Genomic DNA, 12,309 nt, shown 5'->3' with positions numbered 1-12,309 from the left:
AAGATGTCATAAGGTATGCTGTGATTTCTGCGATGTAGGTCAGTGCAGCTGAACAACAGATGCTCCTTTCTTTTCTTGATGATGTTTTAATTCATCAGAAAGTACCCATATTGGCAATTCAGGAAAGGACTTCAGTTCTTTCCTATGTCTTTTTTCCAAATCTGACCTGTCAATCTGTACCATAAATAAAGCAAATTGCTGAGGTAAAGATTTGGGCCTGTAGAAATCTATGCTGTTTGAGTGTTCATACCTTTTTTCAACAAGGAGTGGTTATAGGTTGTTACAGAGTCTATATATCAAGCAAGTTTTTTTTCTATTCCTGCAGAAATTTCTGCTCCTGCAGAATTCCAGAGCCCTTCCACCATCCCAGAGGTCAGCTCACATATCCAGAAGACAACTTAGGTAAAGAGACTTGCAGTCCTCAGTTTATCCATCAATACAGAACACTTCTTTCCAATTCCTCTAACATAAACAAACCACAGTCTCACCTAAAGCCTGTCTCCCATATGCATACTCCCACTGTCAAATTCACCAATTGGGAAGAAAGCAGAGAACCCTTCAGCCCTTCCCTACCCACAACTCCCAGAAACTAATATCTTGCACATTTACACATTCATACAGTACCTGCAACAAAAGCTATCAAGCTGCTGCCTATATCAGAGCGCTAGAGGTGGTAGGCAGTCTGATACTGTGAGAAAAGAGGATTTGCTGGTAGTCCCTGGAGAGTGACTCATCTAGTTTTGGGAAAGGGCACTATCTCTGGTCTCCCATTTCCAGGGAAGCTCTAATATCTGAACTGTAAAGGCAGCATCCTCTGGCAGCAGCAGGTTAAGTATTAAGTAGAATGATAGAATGGCTTGTGTTGGAAGGGACCTTCAAAGATCACCTAGTCCAACACCCCTGCTGTGGGCAAGGACATCTTTCACTAGATTAGGTTGCTCAAAGCCCCATCCAGCCTGACTTTGAACACTTCCAATGGTGGGGCATCTGTAACTTCTCTGGGAAACCTGTTCCAGTGTCTCACCACCCTCATCATAAAATATTTCTGTCTTATATCTATTTGAATTTTACCCTCTTTCAGTTTAAAAGCATCACTTCTTGTCCTGTCTCACTACAGGCACTGATAAAATGTCTTTCTCCATCTTTCTTATAAACCCCTTTAAGTATTGAAAGGCTGCAAGAAGGTGTCCTCGAACCTTTCTCATCTCCAGGCTGAACAACCCAACTCTATCAGCCTTTCTTCATAGGAGAGGTGTTCCAGCTCTCAGATCATTTTTGTGGCCCTCCTCTGGACCTGTTCTAACAGGTCCATGTCTTTCTTGTGCTGGGGACCCTGGAGATGAAGGGAGTACTCCAGGTGGGGTCTCACAAGAGCCAAGTAGAGGGGGAGAATCACCTCCCTCGAAATGCTGGCCGCTTCTGGCTGCTTCTTTTGATGCAGCCCAGGATCTGATTGGCTTTCTGGGCTGCAAGCGCACATTGCTGGCTCATGGCCAATTTTTCATTCACCAGTACCCCTGAGTTCTTTGAGTAGCTGCTGTTGCTTTTCTGTGGGGTCCTGCTCTCAGTGGTACGTAACAAGCCTGTCTTATGCAGTGCTGTCAGGCTGGGACAAAGTGCCCTCAGAATGTGCCTGGATCTCCAGGGGCTATATGGAGAGTATAGCTGAGTGTGACTTTGGGGACTGAAAATCTTTGAATTTCCAGTGGCCAATGAGAACACCAGTCTTCTCAGCAGAGCTTTTCTGGGGTTTCGTTGTTGTGTTGTCTAGGATGTGGGCCAAGCTTTGTAACAGGCAGGAGTGAGGCACATGGCCAGGCAGCTGTGGGCATGCAGTCTATGGGAAGGTCTAGTTTGAAAGGGAAATGTCTGGTAAGTTGTGGTGTCTCCAGGTATTGACAGTCACTCAGCAGTGCTTTTAGGATGGTGAGTTTCGATGTAGCATCAGGTCTGTTCACAAAAGAGTTTAGAAACTAAAAGCCTTCTATGGAATTGGTCCCAACCCCAGGGTAACTTCTCACATGTGAGCCAGGCCATGGGAAGGAATTCCTTCCTCGCTCCCTAATATCCTCTCAGTAGTCAGATGACATTTTCTCTAGCTGCAAATCATTCAAGGTTTTTTTAGTTAAAGTTCCAGCGGGTTTGGTCAGTGTTCCCAGGAGGATATAACTGTACCCTGTGTGCTATTCCACAGCTATATAGCAGAAAATATCCATATGAAGGTATTGCATCAAAGGTACCTGAAAGATATGCCCAGTTCCCAATTTTATGTAAGGAAAAATTATACTATTGTGCACCTTTCTTTTCTGTGTAGTATATTATGAATATCAAGGAAGATAATTGAAACAATATTCATAAAATTCATAAAAATTCTGAAAAAAAAGGAAAATATTATATCCTTAACTGTTGTATGCCACAGTCCTACAATATTCATATGTAAATATATATGGATATTCAGGTCTTAACTGTTACATTGCTTTACAATTTGTCTGTACATGAGCAACATGCTGTTTGCAAATATATTTCACAGTGCTAAACTCAGGTGACACCCTGTATTGTTACAAATAAAGTTACAGTGCTTTTTCTGTCTTTTCAAATACTCTAAATTCTCTGAATTTTTTTCAGTCTTCATCTTTACTTAAAAGTCTACTTTACAGAACTATGTTTTTACTGAATTGTGTTATCAAATTCAAACTACAGACAGTTTTCCCCTCTGTGGTTGTCTTATAGTGTCCAAAGACAATTCAAAAAATTCGAAGTACAAAATGATGAAGAACTTTTGGTTAGCTTATGGACCCTCACACAATTTCTACACATTGAGTGAAATGGATTTGCAGGGAGTAATAACAATTTAAACTCGATGATGTGCATGTGCACTCAGGCACAATGTCAAATTCAGCTGATTTTCAATCTGCAGAGAGAAGAGTATAATTATCTGTGCTCTGCCAAGAAAGTTGAGGAAAATGCCTATATACTGAGCTCATCTAAAGTATGAAGGCTTCTCATAAAAGAAACTGTCCCGCTGCCTTTTCCAGAAGCCACAGGGTCTGGTGCAGCACTGACCTATCTTCTCAATATGACATTGAAGTGAGCCTTTCGGGGCTCTTTTCAGGTTACAGCAACAGCTGAGAAAAGAAGTAGCTTATTTCCACTGCTGCCAGGACTTAATGGAAACTCAGCAGGGGATGGCTGGAGAAGTTAATTCCTTCGTATGTCCTCTCTCTGATATTAATGTCCCCTGCTCTTTGTCCCCATTCCCAGGGTGGCATATAACTGAACCCTTTTCCTTGTCCCTCTCAAGACTCCTTCTATGTACAAGCATCGTTTCTGAGGGAAATAACACCATGTTGAACTATCATGGCAAAAGTTTGTAGTGCAGCAGTCTTTGCTTCACAAGATCCAGGATCCAAGGTAATGGAGATGACTACAGCAGGATATGTCAATAAAACTGAAATTCTCCAGTATGTTTATTCTCGGCCTAACTCTTGTCCTACTCAACAGCAGCTAATTTTTGTTCACTCAAATAGGTACAGTTAGGGGCAGTACTATGTGTATTGAAGAATGTGGTCTTACATTTGAGTGAATTATGTCTGTGCTATAATTCAAGGAGAAAATTCAGTGCAATTAAAAGTATCATCTTAATGATGTCCTGGTAACAGCACCCTCTGTTCAACTGAGAAGCAAGGAAAGCCATAGTTCCCAAAGATGTATCATATGAAGGAAACTACTCCATCTCAGTAGGCAATGCTGTAAACATGCTCCTGCAATGCATGCGGCATCTTGGCAGGAATGGGAAGCTTTGTTTCTTCCAAAAGCAGGCAATAATTTAGAGACAGCTTAGCTAAGAGCTTGAGGAGAAATCAGCCTCATGTCTTGGAGGAAACTTTAGACTCTCTGATTAACTCAAGGACTGATTAAACTCTAACTCCCTCTTAAGCTACAAGTACTTCCTTATGGCATAAGATTTAAATAATGATGGTTTCAATGTCAGGACAAAGAAACAGCATAATTAAATAGTTGGAACACAAAGCTAAGTTCACTGGTCCAGATTTATCTTATTCAACATTGTGTGGTTGACACAGATGCCAAAGTCAGAAGCTCAGCGATCATCAGTTCCCTATAAGCTCCAACAGAGCAGGAAGACTGAAAAGGTATGGGCAGGCAGCATATATATCCATTCACTTTAAGCATACTAGAGGAAAATCTCATTGCTGTGAGTATTTTTGACTACCATATAATTACATTCCAAGCTACCAGAAAAGCTTTTAATACAAAAAGACATTTGAATGTCTTAGTTGTTTAGGAGGACCTTCATTAGTCCTTGCAAATATGGTCATCTTGGTTGTACAGATCACAGCTGACAGCTCCATCTCAGTGACATTTCACAGTTCATTTCCTGTTATAGAGGAATCCCCTTGCTGATATTAAATTTGACACACTGAGAAAATAAAAAGAAACATGTTAACATTCTTATTTTTTAATTTGCCAGTTGTCTTCTACTTTCACCTGAATAAGAATATATAAAAAGGGATAGTTCTTTACTTGATATTTTAGTAGTCAGCTGTAAAACACCTTGTTCATTGAAAGGAAGAGCTATAGACCATTCAGAAATGTTGCCAACATCTGACATTTTGACTAAACAGAACAAAAAGTATAAAGGAAGGGAATCAAGATGAAAAATGTAGCTTATTTACATATCTTACTTGAAAGCGTATTGGCAAAATGATTCCAGAACAGCATGGTTTCATGAATAACTTGGACGTATGTCAGAAGTTTGCCAGAACTTACAACCCATGATATTAGCACAGTGCTGCATAAGTCTTTCAAGAGCAGATTTGTATATTAGCAGCCTCTCCACAGAGACTGGCTGGCTATTTACAGTCCTGGTAAAAGCACTTGCTGTCCACAACAAAAACTTACTTAGCAGGGACTCAATCAATATTTTTATTAGCATTTTGAACTAGGAGAACACACAAAGACAATAGAAACACAGGCAAGAAATATTGAAGAGTAATTTAGCTGGAAAAAATGAACTAAAACATATAGAAACAATAGCCTGAAACATTCTTAGGTAATCTTTGCCAAAATACTAATGACTTTTTTTGCTTTCTGCAGCTTTCAACCAAAAGGCAAAATATTTCACTGATTTTTTTTTTTTTTTTTTGTCCATCTCCGCTCCTTGGTCACAGGCTGAGGATTTCAGGAAATAATCTCAACAATTACTACCCAGGAAAATAGACTAAACATTAGATTCAAGTTTTCAAGGCGAAGTGGGCGGGGAAAAGTAATTTGGACTATGCTTATAAAGGTCAAAGATGGAGATGAGCATCAGATGAACATCATGGAAAACCGCTGGATATCCAGGGCTTCTGTGTCACTGAAACTATCAATACAAACAGCACTTCTTTAATTTTCTGCAGTTGAAAAGGCATGGTGAAATCAAAGAAACTTTGTAGGCAGTCTATTCTGCAGTGTTCTTCTGTAAGAAGCAAAAATTGCAGACTCATGTTCAGTCCCTTGGTCACTCACACGAATATACCCTGAAGGGATTTGAGCTACTCATCCTTTGTGGCATCTTTATTTTCTTTCACAAAGCTGATCTTTCTCCCACCAATGATTAATTTATATTTCCTGACATGTTGGTCTGTAAGTTTCTTGCAAAAAAGTTTATAATCCCAAGTCCTCAATTCTATGTCTTGTCTGCTCTAGGTTCACAGACATTGGTGAATTACAATGGAGAAAACTCCATCTCGTGCTATGTCTTTGCTGGTATGCTGCACTCTGCCAGGAAACATCTGCACATACGGGAAGCCAATCACTTATACTGAAAAAATATTAGTGGATTCCCTGTCAAGCTTTTGACCTGTGCCAGCTACCAATCTCCTAAGCAGATTCAAAGGCATAACTGGACAGCTGGCATTTTCTAGGACCATTCCCAATACAGCCTGCATGCAACCTCACCATTCTTGACACAGATATAGTTTAATCCTATAAGCATAAGCAGTCCTATGCCAGTTGGCCTAAGTTCCTGGACATGTTTAATTTACTAGCGTAGCTGTAGTGCTCCTGTAGAAAGGTTTGGAGCAGCCACAAAGGTACCTGTCCTTGGGAAAGGAAGGGCCTGCTGGAAGAAGCAACAGTACCTTGATGGAAAAAGGAAAAGGAAATAGATCTTGCCTCTGTTAACTTTCTGCCAAAGTTTCCATCTCTGCAGGGCTGGACTCCACTGCAGCTGAATGCAAAGCACAGCGGAGTCAAAAGAGAAGAGGTAGAATGAGAGTAGACACTGGATACAGGCTGGCCTGCACAGCAATGTGGCGTGGGCAACGCTCTGCAGTGCTGACATTCCTATGGAAGAGGGAGGATTTGGGCGTGCTGAAAATAGATCCTTCTTGAGATGGAAACCAGGCAGCTGCCTCGCTATCTGCCACCCCTTAAGACATGGCTTCCCCTCCCCCATGTTCTGTGACTCTGTGTAAGACCAGGAACAAGAAGTCACATCTTAGCAAGGCAGCACATGCCAAGTGGGAAAGTGGAGGTATCTCAAGCCTGCTAGTTTGTATCCCATTAGGACACACACCCCCAACCGCCCCCCCTCCATGTTTTTTTCTTGGTGCCATTCATCTCATGAACTGGAAACTTTACTTTAGCTGAAATAAGTGTGTGGATGAGGAGATAGACCTTGTGAAATACCATGCTAAACAACTTTAGGCTCTGTGTAAAGGTATAAGGATTTTCGTAGTATATCTTGCAGGTGTCTCATTTGGAAGTTGAGGATGTATGGGCTGGACAAATGGGTTGTTGTGACATTTGAAAATTATAGAATCATAGAATAGTTTGGGTTGGAAGGGACTTTTAAAAGTCATCTAGTCCAACCCCCCTGCAATGAACAGGGACGTCTTCAACCAGATCAGGTTGCTCAGAGCCCCGTCCAGCCTGACCTTGAACGTTTCCAGGGATGGGGCATCCACCACCTCTCTGGGCAACCTGTGCCAGTGCTTCACCACCCTCAGCATAAAAAATTTCTTCCTTATATCTAGTCTATATCTACCCCCCTTTAGTTTAAAACCATTCCCCCTTGTCCTGTCACAACAGGCCCTGCTATAAATTGTCTGGACTGTTCAAGGGGTAGCAATCAGCAGTTAATTAGTGGCTGGCTGGCAGCTGTTAATGAGAACAGTACCCCTGTAGTTCACAATGAAACCCTTATCTTTCAAAATCTTCATCAATACCCTGAGTGATGACACAGAATGCACCTTTGGCAAATTTGCAGATAACACTAATCTAGGGGGAGTGGCTGAACATCACAAATGGCAGAGATTCAATCCAGTGGAACCTTGATAAACCTGAGTGTCAGGCCAGCAGAAACCTCATGAAGCTCAGTAAGAAGTGCAGAGTTTTCCACCTGGGGCAGAATAACACCATATGGACAGGGAAGTGTCTTAGCATTAGCCCTGCTGGAAAGGATGTGGGGGTTTTAGAAGATGCTAGTTTGAATGTAAGCCAGCAGTGCTTTCTCACTGTGAGGAAAGCAAATCCCATAGTGGGCTGCATTAGGAACTGTGTGTCCAACAGACTGAAAAAAGTTACTTTCCCTCCTGTACTTGGGGCTGGTGCAGTCACACCTGGAATACAGTATTGCATTTTGGGCTCTGCAGTTCAAGAGGGATGTGGAAAAACTGGAGAGGGTCCAGTGAAGGGCTACCAAAATGGTGAGTGACCTAGAGCACATTACCTGGGCTACAAGCTTCCAACAAGTAGAGGACAATGACCTGCCTTTACACCTTCCACTATTTCCTATCTGCACTTCTCTCAAGCCGTCTGCTCCTTTGGTCAGAATGTGTCACCCCATAAAGAAGTTGTTGCGAAATACGTGATTTAGATCGCTTAAAGAATCACCGTCAAAGGTATTAACAAATGTGGTTTTAATATGATGTTGCAAAAGTGAGACTTAACAAAGTTCGATGGCAAGGTTCTCTCTTTTAATTACTGCATGGAAGAAACATATAAAGGAAAACTGAGTTACACTCAAGTTAGAATGATTCACAGAGAGACCAGAGGCACAAAGGGTAAGGAAGACCCTCCTGTTGAGTCACAAGGTTCAGGGTGGACCCCCTTGCTTTTTAAACTCCTTCTCAGAGAGAAGTCTAGGTGTGGCTAGGTCCAAACCTAGTCTCAGATTTGGTCAACGGTTTAGGTCTAAGAGATTGTATATGCAATGTTTCATTAGCATCAATTCAGCATGCAACCAAAGTTACCAAGACAAAATCAAAGTTACAAGGTTTTGCACGATATCGGTTGCTTGCCAAAGATCTGTTCTCGAGAAGCAACCTTGAGAGGTGTGCCAGCTCAAGGGGAGATCACTGCCATGCAGCCACACTGCCTAGCAGGGAGAGCTCAAAGAAGGCTCACCTAGGCTGTTATATTTACGGGTTAAAGGGCTTGGCTCATAGTCAAATTCCATGTGATGGAAAAGGTATGCATGAGACTCCTTGTACCCACAACATTCTTTGTTCCTTCATAAATGAGTCTTGGAAAAGCCACCTACTATTCATGTGTAATTGTATGATCAGTTTTCCAAGCTCATATGCATCGATGCTTACTGTGTCACTCTGCTCCTTTGTGGGTTTTCAGAGAACAGATTGGAACTAGAGGAGTTCTTGGCCCAGCTATGGCTCAGGCCTTTACCTCCTTTGGAGCCTGTACCAAACTACTGCTAGTTTGTTAAGGAGTTGAGTGCATTCATTACAGAAGTTGAAAAGAAGCATGGTGTCAGAGGTGAGTCTGCAACTCCACAGTTTCTTCTTTGTGAGAGTGACTGAAGAAAATTGTCATTGTATTCAGTGACTAAAGTGTCTACACGTTCTTTGAGCCAAAACACACTGTTAAAGGCTTTCCTGTATGGCAGTGTCGTGGTTTAACCCCAGTAGGCAGCTAAGCTCCACACAGCTGCTCTCTCACTCCATCCCAGTCAGATAGGGGACAGAATTAGAAGAGTAAAAGTGCGAAAATGTGTGGGCTGAGATAAAGACAGTTTAATAAGTAAAGCAAAAGCCATGCACTCAAGCAAAGCAAAATAAGGAATTCATTCACTCCTTCCCATTGGCAGGCAGAAGTTTAGACATTTCCAGGAAAGCAGGCTCCATCACGCATAATGGTGACTTGGGAAGATAAACACTATAACCCCAAATGTCCCTCAATCCCTCCTTCTTCCCCCAGCTTTTACTGCTGAACACAACATCGTATGGTATGGAATACCCCTTTGGTCAGCTGAGGTTAGCTGTCTCGGCTGTGTCCTCTCCCAACTTCTTGTGTACCCCTAGCCTATTTGCTGGTGGGGCAGTGCGAGAAGCAGAAAAGGCCTTGGCACTGCGTAAACACTGTTCAGCGATAACTTAGTCATACCTGTGTTATCAACACTGTTTTCATCACAAATCCAAAACATAGCCCCATACAAGCTACTATGAAGAAACTTAACCCTATCCCACCTAAAACCAGTACATGCAGTCAGTAACTTTTGGTGCAGAAAAGAAGGTGCTAATGATGTCTCTTTTCCTCTTTTAAAGTACTGCAGCAGTGGAATATCCAAGCCACCTGTGGAAACATTCATAACTTTTTCAAGCTCAGCAGATACCACTGTCAGTCCCACCAGCTGAATTGACTATATTCAAACCTGATGTCTGAGGATCATGTTGTCAGTAGTTCCCAACTGCTATGAGATTTGGTGGATGATCCTTGTTCAAACTAATGGCAAGAGTTAGCTTTACTTAATGTAGCAGGTGAGCTGAAGCTCTCTCACCTCTTTGGGGACCTGGGGTCTGTCTCCTTCTTTCACCCAAGTTTCCTATTGCACCTCTTTCTGACAATGTTTCTTCTATCAAATGGCACTAAAGTCCCCCCAGATACCTAATAAGCTCCAATGGGAAGCTTCTCCTAGTGTCTCTTCAGCCTGTGTGAGCCCAGCCTCTTGCCCTTCCTCTATAGATGAGCTCCAGAGGTGGTGTCTCTGCACATCAACTTGATTCCAGCTCTAGTTAGCAGAACAATTGAAACGATTCTTTTCTAGGTTACGAGAAGGTCCTGGTACCAGATTTTTTCCCACCCTGAAAAAAAAAAGGCCTCAAAATCCAAAATCTACTAAACATAGCAGGCAGACACTCCTGGCTTCGGAGCAAGACACAACTTTATTACAAGAATGCAGAATGACAGCTGGGTGTTTAACTAGGAGAGTCAGGTTGGTGCCTATCTGTTCCGGTTGCACAAGGAGACAAGCCTGAGCTCACTGTCCTGTGCTGCCTGTGTGTGAGGATGCAGCAGCAAGTTAAACCTTTGGGTGTGTCCTTTTGAGTTGAAATTTGGGACTGGTGATAAGGTCTCATCCCCTTTCATGTGAGAATTACCAGAATGCTGCAGTTGCACACAAATGATCCTTGGGAGTGCAGTGCGGTCTGTGCAATCCCAGCTGGTAAGGACTTCTGCTGGCAGCTGGCTTAGTGACACAGAAATAAAAAAGTAGTTCAGGGAAATGATGATCTGGCCTCAAAACTCAGACTGTCTTTCTGTAAAATGTCTTTTCTCCAGTGATGTTCTGCATAATGTTTTCTTACTTAAACGTTCCTCTGTGGTTCCATTTCTAAGGGGCTGGACCCCAACAGCTTTCTGCAGAGCAAATACATCACACACATCTTTCCTACATCTTAGATTACATCTACATTCTCTGAAGATTGTATAGTGTACAGACTAAAGTCTTGGGGGTCTCCTTTACTCCTGTGCCACAGTTATGCACTCATTAATGAAACCATAAACCATTAGCTGCAACTTCCAAAGAATGGGGCTTGTCAGGTAAAAACTATTGCAGTTCACTGATTTATTCTCCTTCCTAAAGCCAGTTTTGTAGATTCAAAATGCATTCAGACTGCCCTCCAGCCCTTGCAAATACATACAGGTCTTTTGTATACATCCAGGGATATATAATTCCCAGCTCCATCAGATCTGTTTTTTGTTGCCCTTGCATCCAGATTTCTTCTGTTCATAGCTGTGCTAGAAATCCTGTACCACAGTGAACACAAAGAGTCATGGTGCAAAACATACCAGAGATCTTCCTAATTATCTAATGCAAACTGGAGCCAGGTGATAAGAAAACAGACTCCAATGATAACCAGGGCTACCACCGTGCTTGAGCTACTGTAGTCCAGCTAGACAAGGCAGAACTGATTCATGATGGCAAGCAAGCCCAAAGCCTTTCTCAGCTGGGAATTCAAGCTCCCAACAGGTAGAAGGCAACGACCTGCCTTTATATCTTCCACTATTTTCTATCTGTAACAATAAATTGAAGCCTTTAAAGAGAGCCACAATATCAAAGCAGCTGTGTCACAGGCAACAAATCTCTGCGCTGGGCTCCTGTATCCCTACAAGATATTGGGATAGCAGATATTATGTGAGTGTTTAGGGGAGGTGGTCTTAGCACAGGTGAATCATGAACCTCCATCATCCAAAGGATATTAGAAAACTAAGTAAATAGCTTCATTTTTATGGGAAAATAAGGCCACTAGGCTACCTGCTGGAGCCTTTCTTGTCAGCTGCTGGCTACCAGTTACCTTAAGGAAAAGAAGATCACACACAAAGAGATAAAGTTTTTGCTGAAGCCATCAGCAGGACAGGTGGACAGCAGGCCAGAGCTACATCCCACAAATTTATCTCATGGGGATGGCAGGGAAAAGTCAGCAGGGATGCCAGGATCCAAGAATAAATATCTTTTTGCCAATGTCATGTGCTGACCCTCCCTTCACACCCACATGCACAGTCCTTCCATAATTGCTAGAGTTATTACGGTCCTGGCTTTAACCAGCTGCTGCTCTCCTGAGTGATGGGATGTTGGAGAAGAGGCAGTCAGAGTGTGCAAGAGGCTTCTGGGCTCTGTGCTTGCAAACTGGCTGCTGGTGGATAGAGAGGCCCCTGAGGAACCCCCTAATACGCTGGTGTGAGTCCTGCCTTGGTGTGCCAGGGATGCTTGTGTGGGCAGCCCTATTGCTGCCCATTGCTGGCTCAGTTATGCTGTGGTTGTCTGGACTATAAGCGGTGAAGGCTTGTAGTAGCTATAGTCCTGCCCTGCTGAGAAAATTTCAAGTCAAGATATCTTTCCTGATCTGCAATACAGAAGGAGGAAAAAGGTAATGAAGAAGGAGAATGGAGGGTAATTCCTGTGGTTTTACTGGACTGGCAGGGCAACTTGTCAGTCCTTCAGCCTTAAAACACATCTTGGGCACCAGCATTCAATAGGTGTTGCTGAAAGTCAGCAAATATGAATGT

Source organism: Pygoscelis adeliae, unplaced genomic scaffold, assembly GCF_000699105.1.
Source record: "Pygoscelis adeliae isolate BGI_AS28 unplaced genomic scaffold, ASM69910v1 Scaffold81, whole genome shotgun sequence".
NCBI lineage: Eukaryota > Metazoa > Chordata > Aves > Sphenisciformes > Spheniscidae > Pygoscelis > Pygoscelis adeliae.
Note: the sequence above shows the minus strand (reverse complement) of the source record.